We start from the raw sequence: 12,797 nt of genomic DNA, 5'->3' as shown, positions 1-12,797 counted from the left end.
AAAAATGCAACATTTCATTATTTAACATCAAGGTGTGGTAAGGCTGATGAAACACTTCAAAAACAGGGCAACCAACTACAATACAAATTTACACTCGTGAAACTCACAGTCACGTAACGTTACAATTAAACGAGCATATTTGCAAAGTATCTAAGCGGAAAAACGCACATAGATATGACGTGGGACGACAGGAGTCATATATAATGCAATGCACAAGCTGAGGACTGCGTGTTTCGCAACAGATTGTTGTAAACCACTAAGGGAAGGAGTTTTGAGTAAAGACAAAAAGTTCAATTTATAAAGATTGTTGAAGTAAAGATATATTAAAGCATTTCTGTCCAGAAGAGCAAGTTTATATCATTAAACAATATCTTATTTAGCGCAAATGTGTTGGATTTTCTCGTTGCAGGTTCTTTTTGAAACACAAGTCAGTAAGAGCATGTTGTTGTGCACCTTAGTGCAGTTGTTAATAATGCTGTCAGCGACACGAAAAGCTAATGCGAAGTTTCAATTACCCAAACGCAGATTGATTCCGCCGGTCGATTTCCTAACAAAGTGGTCGACTTGCTGGTACTCGTTTAAAGTCATGGACTGCAGTGGAAGAGGGAAATCTGACATCCCTCTACTAAGCAATACCATGGATATAACCTATCTTTTTCTCAACAACAACGAGTAAGTACCATACTTTTTATATGGTGTAAGTACGGGACGTAAAAAGTGTTTTAATATAGAAGCGAAATATATTACATCAAACTGTTGACGCAAAATGTCATCACGTTCATAACATAGGGTGCGACTTCTCCTATCTATTTACGTAAACAAGTCTGATGGCAATAGGAAACTAATAAAAGATTAAACAAGGACAATCCTGAAATATATTTTGTTTAAATATTATTCATTTATTTCCAATTTAGAATGACGACCCTCCCAAAATTCCCAGCATGGGCGAAGGCCAACTTAACCGACCTCGATCTATCATTCAACAAACTACAAACAATAGGAACTACTCTGGAAGAATGTAACTCTCTTCAATATTTAAATATCAGTTACAACAGGCTTACAACCATATACAGGTTACCATTGAGCATCAGGTCCCTAGATTTACAAAACAATATGATAAGCAATCTTACCAACATTTTTGGTGGGCAAATATTGACAAAATTAAATTATCTTTGGCTTGGTTCCAACAAGATTTCCTCACTTGAAGACATTGATTGGAGCAAAATTACTCCAAATCTCGTACATCTCGATATCACAAACAACAAGTTTGCAAACTTGAACGGATTGGGACCCAAATCACTAATCAGCTTGCATATCGGACAAAACGGATTGGATTTGACAAATTTGACGTCAACCACACACGTTTGGAAACTCCAGGTTTCCGGGATGTGTTTTGAAAAATCGTTTTCTTTTAAGGATGCTGCAAACGTTACTGATTTTACCCTCAAAGATATCTCTGGACTTGAAACAATAGATTTGCCGCCAAATGCTCACACTGTCTCCTTGAAGAACCTTCCACAAGGGATAGGTTTTGCGCAGCCTGCACCACGGGTAAGGGAGTTATTCATCACCAAATGTAAAAACTTTGCCATGAAATCCGACAGCAGCATGGAATGGGCCAGCAGATGGAAGCTATACTTTAACGAAGTTGACGTTGCAAAAATATTTCCCAACAGCACGTCACTGATAAGTACAACTGAATATCCTCTGCAGAACTTATTTATTTTTAGTTTACACTTTGCAAACATAACTGGGATAAAAGACTACGGTTTTCAGAATCTTGCCGTTGTTGGAGAAATTAAACTCAGCAATAACAAAATTCGTCAAGTGCAAAGCTTGGCTTTTTTTATTCCCAACTCGAACCTTCACACCCTTGATTTGTCGTACAATGAAATAGAGAGCATTGAACCTCTAGTCTACATCAACGCAAGTTTGACTTTCTTGAAATTGAATGGAAACAGAATCAAAAAATTACATCCTGGTTTTACTGCATATCCCACAAAGAATACCATCATCGATATTTCAAGCAACTACTTAACCGACACAAGTGTTCTTCCAACACAGTTAGCGGTCACTGAACAAACGTTTGGCCATCTCGATATCATCGTAGCGAACAACCCTTGGAACTGCCAAGGTTGGGTCGGAAAAACGAACACCCGCGGTCTAACTCTCCAATGCCATGTGAGCTTTAGATCGTCAAATCATTCCTGCGTTTGTCAGACATACTTTTATGGATCAAGTTATAGCGCATCAGAGAGGTATATTGGACCCACCGTTGAGTGTTCAACAACAACGATCGCACCAACACCTAACACATATACTCCAACGAATGAAGCTAACGCACATGGTGGTCTGATTGAAAACCTTTTGTTGACCCTGGTAGCATTATTATTGTACGACATTTGAAACTTGGATATGATTTACAAACCTTTCAAGTTTCACATTTCTTTCTTTCCCAACCCAAACGACTGCCATTGTACATCTTATAAACCAAACGACACAAGTGTTCTCCCGACAAAGTTAACAGTTTTAGAACGAGTTCGATCCCCCGTTGACATAGTGGTAACGAACAACCAGTGGAACTGCCAAGGTTGGATATTGTGTTTGGCTACAACGTTACGTGGAGATATATTGGACCCACCATTGAATGCCCAGCAGGTTCTTCAAATAACGCATCAATCAACAAACTCAAAAAACATAGAATTGTGATTCGAAGGGTTATGATGACCCTGGTGGGTTTGATATTTGCTTTGTGTCAAATTTAATCTGCATGGCAAAAATTGTAGATAATTCAAAAGGTCCCGATTACCACGATTCGTTTGTTTCACATCAAAAATTTTACCTAGCGCACTTTTAAATTGATGTTTTGAACCTAGGTAGAGTTACGCAAATATTCGTAGTGTTTTGTTCGTTCAATGTAATGATTTTGGGAACGTCTACCTTATATAATCTTTCTATTTCACGCAACATCAATATATACTGTTTGTTGTTCGATTTAAATTTTCTACTGTATGTTTGTACACATATTTATATGCCTACATAGATGTACCATAAACAAAATAAAATATGGTGAAGGTCAACAACAACATCATCTTTCTTTCATAAATAGGCTTACAATGATGAGAATAGAATAAGAACGGATTCAAACACAGAAATAAGTAAATGAAAGCGAAAACAAACACGAATGTTGTGCAGGGTTATGCAGGTATTAATCGCCAAATAAACATGTATATTATAGCGAATGAATACATGTATATTCACGAATGTGTCTGCAACTTGGAGGGAAAATCCGTTTATGATTAAACCCACGCAAAAGTTACCACGATTGATTGATGTTTAAAACGTGATGATACAGCACGATACGGTAAAAGCCACTACTTAGCAGGGGTGTAAGGTTTCGGCTGAACGAAAATATTTGCTTGACGAGAGCGGAAGACCAGTCATAGCACGAAAAAGCTGTGAAAAGATTATAGACGGCATAAAATTCGTTGCTCTTGTTTGGAGGTTGTGCGTCTCAAGGCTCTTGCGAAACAGCAAGGAATTACAGAGCAGGCATAGAAAACTAATTAAGTTGAGTTTGGTTTGGTTTACTTAGCTGAGCGCAATAATTTGTTAATCAACGCAATAATTTGAGAGAAAATACACGAAGGCAGACAGTGCAGGTTTTTCTGTCTGAATTTGGGACTATCATTTATGATAATGAATTAAAAGTACTATACCGCTAATTTGTATGTTTCAATAGTTGATGGAACTTATATTGTTCAACATACATAAGTAACAACATGATGTTGAGGAACCTAGTGCAGTTAATGATTTTGCTGGCAGCGACTCATCGCGCTGCTGCGAATTTTGGATTTCCAACACGTTTATCTCTACCGACGTATATAGTCCCAAGAAACTGGTCGACTTGTAAGTACTGGTCGGACATATTGGACTGCAGTGGAAGAGCAAGATCTGACATTCCTCTAATTAACAATAGTCTGCATATTAACACACTTTTCCTCTACAATAACGGGTAAGTCAGTTAGGTGGAGAAGCACAGTAAATTTCTATCCTTGAGTCCAACAATACCGAAACTTCAAAACAAAGTAATTTTTCAAGTTCGGTCAACATTTGTTGTAAATTAACGTTATATTTTTCCGTATTAGAATGACGATCCTCCCAACATTCCCAGCATGGGCGAAGGCCAACTTAACCGACCTCGATCTTTCACTCAACAAACTACAAACCATAGGAACTACTCTGGAAGAATTTGTCTCTCTCAGAAGGTTAAATATTAGCTACAACAAGCTTACAGCCATATACAGGCTACCATTGAGCATCGGGTACCTAAACTTACACAAAAACATGATAACCAATCTGACAAACATATTCGGGAGACAAAGTTCAACAAGTTTAACTTATCTTTGGCTTGATTCCAATAAGATTTCATCACTAAAAGATATCGATTGGAACAGAGTAATTCCAAAACTCTACCAGCTCGAAATTGCAAACAATACGTTTAAAAGCTTGGACGGACTAAGGTCAACATCTCTTAGAAACTTACATGTCGGACATATTGGATTGGATCTAACAAATCTTACGTCGATCGCAAATGTTTCAATACTCCAAGTTTCCGGGATGTGTTTTGATACATTGTTTTCGTTCAAGGATGCTGTCAGCGTTGTTGAGTTTACTCTGAAGGATATATCGGGACTGGAAACTGTAAATTTACCTCCTAACGCTGCAAGGATTATTTTGGAAAACCTCCCACAAGCAAAAGGTTATGGGAAACTTCCCCCAACGATAGATGTCTTAAGCATCACAAAATGCAAAAACTTTGTTTTGAAACACAACAGCACACAGTGGACTAATTCACTATCAAGCAGATCTTTTTTATATTTTAGCGAAGTTGACGTGACTAAAATATTTCCCAACGTCTCGTCACTGATAAGCACAACTGATTATGCTCTGAAATATCTTCGTGATTTTAACTTACACTACACAAATATCACTGGTATTAAAGATTACGGCTTTCAGAATCTTGTCAGTGCTGAGATAATCAACCTCAGTCATAACAGAATTCGTTATGTGCAAAGTTTGGCATTTTATATACCTAACTCCGTGCTTTACAATCTAGACTTGTCGTACAACGAAATAGAGACAGTGGAGCCTTTACTTTATGTCAACGCAACTCTGGCATCGCTCAAATTAAATGGAAACAGAATTAAAATATTACATCCAGATTTCATAAGATTTTTCCCGAACCTGGCATACTTGGATATTTCAAGCAACGATTTTTCCAATCTGTCGACGCTTAGGCCACTTGGGATAAATTCATTTAACACCAAAATTCAAACAGTGGTATCGAACAACCCGTGGAAATGCCCAACAAATATTGGTATCTTGTACTTCCCCAGACTTTCAACCGTCTGCGACAAAAAACACATTTCGCAAACTCCTTCGTGTGTTTGTGAGCAATACACTGACTGGGCAACTTACAACAACACGGAAAGGTATTTTGGTTCCAACGTTGAATGTTCTAGATCGATTGCGACCAACAACGCAACAACTTACAACAGCAAAGCACACAACGCCTTGGTTAGAAATGTCTTAATAACTGTGGCAGCCTTAATCTTGGCAATAGTACTGGCTGTGATATTAACTTGCGTTGTGCAAAATAAGACAAAGAAACAAAACAGCATACTCTCCCAAGAAGCGGAACAACAAATAAAAGAAGAAACGAAAGGCAAACCACCAGCATACCAGAAAACTTTGGAACCCCGTTTATATGTTGATATCCCTGTTGCAAAAGCTAATCAAGATGTGCAAGTTTCGGAATATGAAGGTGGGTATATTGTGAAACCTGCAGGACAAGCGATACCAGAAAAAATTTCCGAAATTTCCGAATACCGCAATTCATTCCTCTCACTGCACAAGAATGTTTTTGTCGAAAATCCTGCGAACGTATACGAGGAGGTACCATCAACATCCGGTGTAACGAAGAAGAATGCAACACCAACAAGGGAAGTTGGTGATACGTCACCCGATGAATATTTAACAATGAAAGACCGACCATGTCCTGATGGGTCGTATGTTAACAGTTTGTGTCCCGACAATGTACCTTATGTCAATGATTTGTAATAATTTCGCAATTTTTGTTAATAAGCGTTGTTTTTAAACAGGTTTATTGTTTGTTTCCTATCGTTTTTTCAAAGATTAATATAATTTTTAAAAAATATTTCTGTGTTCAAAATGCATCAATACCCACAATATTCGAAAGTCTGAATATTAAAATGTCGTTTCGATCCATATCAGCATAAACAATTCATCAACGGTGCGGAATCTGCCAAAATGATGAGGCATCGCACGTTTAGGATGCAAACCACCTCAATACTAAGCACACGAACACACGAAAGAAATCTTACCGATAATTTATGAGGTCGGTTGGTTGTGAGTCCAAAACAGATTCAATGGACAAAACTTGACAGATCTACGTAACCTTCGACTTGATTCCAACCGGATTACATCACTGAAAGGAATTAATTTGAACGAAATGGTTCCAAATCTTAAACAACTGATATTGAATAACAACTTGTTTGCTAACTTGGACGGCTTCGGGCTAACATCGCAACTTGAGCTAAGTATCGGTCACAACGGTTTGGATTTAAAAAACTCCATCCCAAACGCAGACTTTCTGAGCATCCAAGTGTCCAGGATGTGTTTGGAAAGGTCAATTTCGTTTCAGGAATTCAAATGGGTTGGGGCTCTTTACCTAAAAGACATCTCTGGACTTGAAGAAATAGAGCTTCCACCTAGAACTGAACATGTGTCCTTGATTAACCTCCCGCAAGCAAAACGTTTCGTAAATCCTCCATCAATAATACCAGTCATGACCGTTGTAAAGTGCAAAAACTTTGAAATAAGACCTGATGGTTTCAAAGTCTCTTATTTATCTTTGAACGAAGTTAACGTGACTACAATTCACAAACATCACTGGTATTAAAGATTACGGTTTTCAGAATCTAGTCAGTGTTAAGGCACTTTTGGCATAACCGAATTCGCCACGTACAAAGCTTGGCATTTTTTATACCCAAATCAGAACTACGCATACTGGATTTGTCATTCAACGAAATAGAGACCATCGAGTCTTTAAAGTACCTGAAATCAAGTCTGATAACGCTTGATTTGAAGGGAAACAGAATCAAAACACTGAACTCAGATTTTGTTACGTCACTTTCAAAGCTTACGTCTTTCGATATTTCTGAAAACAATTTAACCGACACAAATGTATAATTCCTACAACATTACCAGGCAATCAAAATCCGTTCGTGAGAGTTACGGAGACGGCCAGTACAAGTGGCATAGCTTTCAAAAGGTATACTGGCCCTATCGTTAAGTGCCCTGCACCATTAGCAAACAAAGCACAAACCATCCCGGTTCAAAATACTTTCATAACTCTGGCGGCTTTAATGTAGGTGTTTTGCGACATTTAAAATTGGTCGACCCATTACAACAATGTACAAAACCCTGGGTACACAAAGTTGTTTCTTATGTTTTCAGTCTTTGCTTTGTCACGCAGTTATCAGAATCATTGTGTTTGTATCTGAAACGATCTGTTTTTTGTGAACGTATACCTATTTAGTCTGTATGCAAGCAAATCGCTACATGTTTACTAACCAGCTATTTAATTCTGTTAGCCTTAACAAACGGCAGTCAATCACAAAATATCTTTTTTTTGTGTGTACCAAAAAGTCTCATGAGCATAACGAAGGAAAATGATATATTGCTATGTATTTTGTGTATTTTTTTCTATGGATAGTTTTACCAAACGACAAAAATTTTTCACTGCAAGCGTCTACACAAATTAATTTGTTGTTGTACCGTACATGTATCAATAAATATGGGTTGAATCTGCTTTATCACTATTTTGTAATCGTTTTTTTTTCGCATCTACTGTGTTGCTTACCCTATGCTGAACACAAGATTTTATGTATTAGGCACTCCACGAAAGAAATCACAAAACTTAACATTTCACGATACACTAAAAGTTACATTACATACAGGATTTATCACGCATAGCTTAGAGGGCTTAAAACTTAGCAAAGAAAATATCGTATGGTTTTTTATATACAGCTCTCTTTCTGTTTATGTCCATATGACTGTATGTAAATCGTTGCTAGCGAAAGTTCAAAATAAAGAGAGCTGCATTCAAACACAAATCACATGATGAATATTTAACAATGAAAGACCAACCAAGTCCTGATGGATCGTATGTTAACAGTTTGTGCCCCGACAATGTACCTTATGTTAATGACTTATGAAAAATATATTTTATTTTGTAAATGTTCGTTGTATAGAAACAGGATTTTGGTTGTTTGTTTCTTTTTGTTATCTTTCTGGGTTTTGTTGGTTTTATACGAGTTATTAAATAAAAAACATGTGTTCAAAATGTTGTGTAGTAAATACAGGACGTATTTGACACCTCCCTTGATATTCGAAAGTCACTAAAAACTTCCATTAAACGAAGCCACGTACGTTACTGTACTGAGCATCAAAGGCGTTTCAGAGGGAAGTAATTGAGTTTCCTCCGAAAGTTGCAACCGTCTTGTTGATAAAAATTTTGGTTGTTGCAGCGCTGGTAGCCAACACGAACCAAACTGTATTTTAGGAAATACACACAACCACAGCAAACAACGCAATTGGAGCACAACAACTAACTAAACGCAGTATAATTACCAAATGACAAAAACGCAATCACAATAGCGATTGCAATAGTCGAGAATCTCATGATACAGATGTTTCGATTGTTGTACTACAATCATTTTCAGACAACCCGTATCGTTTGTGTCTAATCAAAAAAGTGTGGCCAGACTAATAACGACATGACTTAGCACACGATATTTTGAAACCTAACAAATAGCCACGTAAACACTCCGCCTGTATTTGCATAATGCGGATAAATAACCACGCATAGAAGGAAAAAAATTATGTGACGACAGATATATCAGACATTTTAAATATAGCTGCATGCGTTTGTGTAGCGCGTCTGAAATTGGGCAACCAGAACATCTAATGTTACGAAGACAATCAACAGAAACGATTTTTCGGTGCAGAGAGTTGTCAGCTTCGAATCGTTTAAAAAGAAAACCCAGTTAGTATATATATATATATTTGTACTTTCCAGTAAATTGCACAACACAAAATATGCATAGAAGGACGGCGTTGTTCTGCTTGGTACAATTATTAGCAATTTGGTCAGCGTTCCAAAAAGTCAATACCTTTGGAATTCGGAAACGTTTTGTGCCGACCGGCGACGTTCTAAGAAACTGGTCGACATGCAAGTACTGGCTCTCTGACATGTACTGCGGTGGAAGAGGCAGATCTGACATCCCTCTACTAAACGACAGTCTCCGTATTAACACACTCTACATGCATGACAACGGGTAAGCGGGATATAACTACATGTATTATTTTTGGGAGGTATTGTCGTAAGCAGACTACAGTTTTCCGGGTTATACAGGGTGTTACCGTACACGATTTTATTGCCAACTACATAGTGCGACAATGGTCAGATTCAGTGAATGTTATTAAATGTTATGTGACAGCAAGCACTAACATAGCATATCCATGTCAAGCGATTTTCAAAACTATTGCCCATCATTAAATATACGTTAATCGTTTGTCTTTAGAATGACGACCCTCCCAACATTCCCAGCATGGGCGAAGGCCAACTTAACCGACCTCGATCTTTCATTCAACAAACTACAAACAATAGGAACTACTCTGGAAGAATTTATCTCTCTCAGAAGATTGAATATCAGTTACAACCAGCTTACAACTATATACAGGCTACCATTAGGTCTGTATAACTTAAATCTACAAAGCAACATGATAACCAATCTTACCAACATTTTTGGTGGGCAAAATTTAACAAGTTTGGATTATCTTTGGCTGGATTCCAACATGATTTCCTCACTTAAAGACATCGATTGGATGGAAGTACTTCCAAACCTCCAACATCTCGAAATCACAAACAACACGTTTGCGAACTTGGACGGATTAGAGTCAACATCTCTTAGAAATTTACATATCGGACACAATGGATTGGATTTGTCAAATTTGACGTCAATCACGCATGTGTCGAAACTCCAGGTTTCCAGGATGTGTGCGGAAAAACCGTTTTCGTTCCAAGATGCTGTAAGCGTTGCGACACTTACCTTGAAAGATATCTCGGGCCTGGAAATAGTAGAGCTGCCACCGAAAGTCAAAAGCGTCGATCTGAAAAACCTTCCACAGGCAAAAGGTTTTGGAAAATTGCCACCAAGTTTAGTTGACGTTACCATTGTAAAGTGCAAAAACTTTGTTATGACTTTCGACAGCAGCATGCAATGGGCTAATTCACACTCCACCAGATACAGGTTATCTTTTGAAGAAGTTGATGTGGCTAAAATACTTCCCAACAGCACGTCGCAGATAAGTACAAATGATTATCCTCTGCAACACCTCAGCCGTTTGAACTTACGTTTGACCAACATTACTGGAATTAAAGACTACGGCTTTCAAAATCTTGTCAAGGCTGAAAGGATTAGTCTGAGCGGTAACCGAATTCGCCATGTACAAAGCTTGGCGTTTTTCATGCCACAACCAACGTTGAAAAGCCTGGACTTGTCATACAACGAAATAGAGACCATTGAGCCATTAATTTACATCAACGCGGGTCTGGGTGCGCTTAGATTAGAAGGGAACAGAATAAAAACCCTACACCCAAATTTTATTGCATTTCTTACAAAGCTTAATTTTTTCGATATTTCAAGCAACGATTTCACAGACGTGCGAATTCTTGAGATACCCGAAACAACTAAGATATCGGCATCAAACAACCCGTGGAACTGCCAAGATTGGACTGGCAACTCTAACTTAACAATACAATGCGACAGAGAGCACAAGTCGCTCAATCATTCCTGCATTTGTCATCAATACATTATTGGAGAAGGTTACGGCAAAAAAGGAAGGTACATTGGTACAACCGTTGAGTGTCCAACATCTATAAAAACAAACGCACCAACTAACACTCCTATACCACATGGTTCACTGGTTCGAAACGTAGCGATAACGGTAGCAGCTTCAAGTTTGTCGATACTCCTTGCTGTGACATTGTCTTGTGTTTTGCGACGCAAGACGAAGAAACAAGAAATTCAACACTTCAACTCGCTTTTTTACGACAGTATCAGGCATCCAGCGGAAGAATACACATTGCAAGAACAAACCAGCAAAAACAAATCGGAATCCAGCGAACGCGTTAATGCCACCTCTAAAAGGGCATTTAAAGATCCCCAAGTTTCCGAATATGAAGGAGGGTATGTTGTGAAACTTACAGGACAAGCGACACCGAAAAAAAGTTCAGAAACACTGTTAAAATTATGCGTAAAAGTTACTGTGTGCGGCCGCGTATATTTTTCCTGTAAAATCGTTTTACGTGCATGCTTCCGTAAAAACGGCGAGGTTTTCTCGCCAGCCAATCAGAGTCGCCCAAATTATTTTTTCTCTTTTTTTCGCGAAGAGGTTACTGTAAACAGTTGTCTGCGAGGTAAGGGCGTCTGCTTGGTAAAAATGTGTGTAAATTGTCTGGTTTGCTTAATTTTAGAAAATAATTGCGTAAAAGTATATAACGAAATCATGTTAAAAGCTTGCACTTGTCATCAAACGCTGTGAAAAAGCAAGCACAGTAAAGGAAATTATATCGCATATTCACAAACTGTTTAGTGAACATTCCGCAAACATGCAATATACTCTAAAAACTGTTTTGGCCAACTATGACATGTCCGAAGATACAGTATCAAAAGTTTTGCATGATGTTAATGAACAGGATCATTTTCAATCATTGCATGAAAGTGGGCCACTAAAATCTGCTCATTTAAGGGAGCAATACTTGCAAAGCCACTTTAAATATGTTGCTCCGGTTGAAATAAAACTGCTTTTAGAGTGTAATGTTGAAGCAACCTTTCAGTATGTCCCAATCTTACAAACCTTGCAAGCTTTGTTTACTGAAGAAACTGTACAATATCAGTTTCTCCATCCGAAATCTATTTCATCAAACTTTACTGATTTTTCTGACGGGCTATTATGGAAGCAAAACTCTCTTTTTACCAGTAACAACAAGACTCTCAAGATTGTCTTATACCAAGATGCCTTCGAAATAGCAAACCCCTTGGGCTCGGCTAGAGGAAAGCATAAACTTCTAGGAGTCTACTTTACACTTGCTAACTTTTATCCATATAATCGGTCTAAAATTGACAACTTCCAATTAGTCCTGTTGTGCAAAGATCAACATGTCAATGCAAATACTATGGACACAGTGTTTAGGCCCTTACTAAATGACTTGAAGACTTTAGAGAATGAAGGAATAAATTTGGGATTTGAAGAAAAAGTATATGGAAGCATTCTATGTATAGCTGGTGACAATCTAGGCAGCCACCAGATTGGTGGATTTACATCCAACTTTAGTACAGCATCACATATTTGTCGATACTGTACCATCACCCAAGCTGAAATCCAAAATGATTGGACTTTTGAAAGTCCAATGAGGACAATTGAGTCATACAACTTATGTCTGAAGAAAAAATGCAGTGATATGTCTAGTCACATTGAAGGGATTAAGCAGAACAGTGTTTTCCATGAACTACAGCATTTTCATGTCTGTTCCCCAGGTTTACCACCCTGTTTGGCCCATGATATGTTTTTAGGTGTGATACAATATGATATGATGTTGTTTGTAAATTATTTTGGAAAAAAGAAGTGGTTCAGTCATGATTATA

At 37.9% G+C, this 12,797-nt stretch overlaps 1 protein-coding gene across 4 annotated transcripts in view; it reads right to left on the bottom strand.

Moving 5' to 3' along the window:
- The window catches only part of LOC145909625 (deleted in lung and esophageal cancer protein 1-like), a 100,987-nt gene that overhangs the window by 51,540 nt on the left and 36,650 nt on the right, over positions 1-12,797 (bottom strand). The gene's annotated exons all lie outside the window — the stretch shown is intronic.

This window comes from Ascidia mentula, chromosome 1 (genome assembly GCF_947561715.1).
Source record: "Ascidia mentula chromosome 1, kaAscMent1.1, whole genome shotgun sequence".
NCBI classification, from domain to species: Eukaryota; Metazoa; Chordata; class Ascidiacea; order Phlebobranchia; family Ascidiidae; genus Ascidia; species Ascidia mentula.
The sequence above is the reverse complement of the archived record's forward strand: the minus strand, read 5'-3'. Positions and strand labels throughout refer to the sequence as shown.